This window comes from Odocoileus virginianus, chromosome 10 (assembly GCF_023699985.2).
Source record: "Odocoileus virginianus isolate 20LAN1187 ecotype Illinois chromosome 10, Ovbor_1.2, whole genome shotgun sequence".
Taxonomy (NCBI): Eukaryota; Metazoa; Chordata; class Mammalia; order Artiodactyla; family Cervidae; genus Odocoileus; species Odocoileus virginianus.
In genome coordinates, this window is record NC_069683.1 from 56,122,047 (window position 1) to 56,124,838 (window position 2,792).

At 39.9% G+C, this 2,792-nt stretch overlaps 1 non-coding gene across 1 annotated transcript; it reads right to left on the reverse strand.

Annotated features, from left to right (window-relative positions):
* Positions 1–674: 674 nt before the first annotated feature.
* Positions 675–746, reverse strand: TRNAC-ACA (transfer RNA cysteine (anticodon ACA)). The gene has a single exon. It is a non-coding gene; the product is annotated as a tRNA-Cys (tRNA).
* Positions 747–2,792: the final 2,046 nt, after the last annotated feature.

Consider the following 2,792-nt stretch of genomic DNA (forward strand, 5'->3'; position numbering starts at 1 on the left):
GGCTATTTAGCCTCAAACACAGTAGTCGTTAGCCACATGTGTCTATTGAAAGTGAAAACAAACTTAAATAAAACAAAACATTCAGTTCATCACATTAGCCACTTTTCAAGTACTTAATAGCCACATGTGGCAGGGGGCAACTGTATCACATACTGTGAAAAAGCATTCCCATCATTACAAAAAGCAATACCGGTCTGGAGCTCAGAAGTGAGATATATTTTGGGGATTTGTTTGAGCATTTCAAGATAGATGAGTTTATTAATGGGGATAAAGTGTCTCAGGAAGAATTTATGAAATTATAATAAAAAAATCTGAATAAACCCAGTGGTAAGGAGTAGGGAAACGGCATTTCATAATAATGACTCAGAAGCAAGTGATCAGAGAGGGAGAAGAACCAGAAACATTTGATCCCAGGGACACAATATGAGAGTGTCAGGAAAGGGATCAGAGGGCTTGAGAGGCAAGCGGGGAAAGCACTAAGAAGATGTTAATGGATTGGCAGTTGGGAGACCACTAATGACCTTTTCCAAATATTTTAAACAGCAAAGTGAAGTCGCTCAGTCGTGTCCAACTCTTTGCAACCCCATGGACTCTAGCTTATCAGGCTCCTCCTTCCATGGGATTTTCCAGGCAAGAATACTGGAGTGGGTTACCATTTCCTTCTCCAGGAGATCTTCCCAATCCAGGGATTGAACCCGGGTCTCCTGCATTGTAGGCAGACGCTTTACCATCTGAGCCACCAGGGAAGCCAAGGTGGGCACTAAACCAGTTGAATGAAGGAGAGAAAAATGTTGAGGAAAAAAAAGAGTAGGATTCTCTTTCACAAAGTTTTACATTTAAAGTGTAGTGATGGTTTGGAGTGCAATAACTTGAGAGAAAAGGAGGGCCAAGTAAGAAATTTTGCTTGGGGAGGGGAGAAGCTTAAATATATTCATAGACTGAAGAGATGAAGCCTTGGAAGAGAAGTTAAAAACACAGGAGAGATGGGATGAATGATGGATGCATGCCTGGAGGAGATGATAGGAATTGGGATCAAAAGCACATCTAGGAAAGGAGAGGAATATTTTTGTTTGAGGTTAGAGACATGAAAGTTTGAAGGTGGAGGGGAAGAAGTTCAAGATTGAGAAGGCTTAAATTTCTGCTATTTACTGAATATCCAAGCCAAAAGACTAAAATTTATGCAGGCTGAAAATATAAACCTTTTGTCGTCCATTTAAAAGAAAGTTCTAATGTCTCAGCAGGGAACCATCAGTTCTCTCACAATGGTATAAATTCTGAGGACATCTCATTAACACCTGAAAGCCATTGATCTCTCTGTCTACCAGCAAAGATGTGATCTCACTAACATTCCACAACTTCCGCTATCAGGGATTCAAGGATCATATATAGGGGCAAAATGTATATCTTCACAGCTTCATAAAAAGGAAAAAAAAGATTAAGCAAAACCAAACAGTCAATTAGAGTGTAAATGTGTTGTAAATGTGTTGATGTGGCTATCAAGAGATCCTTCAAATGCAACAGCTGCTTGATTACAAATGATGAGCATAACTAACTCTTCTAAATGTGTATAGAAGTTAAATAAGGAAACAAAATCACAAAATTGCCCATGGAGAAATTAGTCAGGAAGAAAGTGGCAGCCTATAATGCAAAGTCATTTTGGAAGTCCAAATCATTATCTTCTTCACTACTGGAATTTGGTTTGCAGCCCTCATAGTACAGTTCCAAAGGTCACCAGTGACCTGCTAATTCAGTAGACTAATTCAGTACATTCAGTAGACTTCTCATTTCACATTTCCTCCAGTTTTTTTTTTTTTTTTTTTTTTTGCAACTCTAGCCACCATTAAAGCCTGCTTTGAGGAGAGAATCTGTCTGTTGGCTTCTAGTAGCCTCATCAACCCTGGTTTTTGGCAGTTCTGTTTTTCCTCTTTTCTTGTGACTGAACTTCTCCAAGGCCAGAGCTATTCTTCCATCTTTTCCTCAACTCATGCTCATAGTGACATATGGAGTGGGCCAGGGAATGACAGGGCTGGCTTAATGCTGATGGGCATGGAACAAAGATAAATACAAACATAGGACCCAGGTAAACGACATGACAAAGCATATTATGATTTGCTGTTTTGTAAAGGGCCAAATAGTAAATAATTTAGGGATTGAAAGCTAGTTGCTCTGGCAACTATTCAACTCTGCCATTGGAGCATGAAAACAAAAAGCCACAGATAGACATGAATAACTGAGCATGGCTGCAGTCCAATAAAACTTTACTTATTAAAATAGGCAGTAGTTCAGGAACTGACCTTTGCTGAGCACAATTCCAGTGAAGGCTAATGAGGAGGAAAAATTAAATCCAAAGCCTAGGGCCTGCAGGCAGGGGACCATAAAATTATCATGTGGATCCAGATGATGAATAGTGGGTAGAACTGGAGAGACTTTTTGAGAACCTAACTGGAACTTTTTCTAAAGGTAGCAAAGAAGCCGAAACAGGGACCAAGTTGCTTAAGAGCAGCTCTTCTGTAGAAATGCATTTGTTCCAACATCTAGGCCTTAGTTGACCCAGACTCCATACACATGGTGCAAGGGACAGAGTTGCATTATGTGGATTCAGTGGGGCCCCTTAGTGTGTGACCATGCAGAAGCTAATTCATTCTTTTGAGCTTTAGTTACTTAATATGTAACCAAGACTGCCTGAAAGAAGCTTTTAAGAAGATTGCATTAGCCAGCATATGCAAAAATTGTAAGGCAGTGTCTAACATATAGTGAGTACTCCGCAGGTGCTGTTTGTCTTTCTAGAGTTC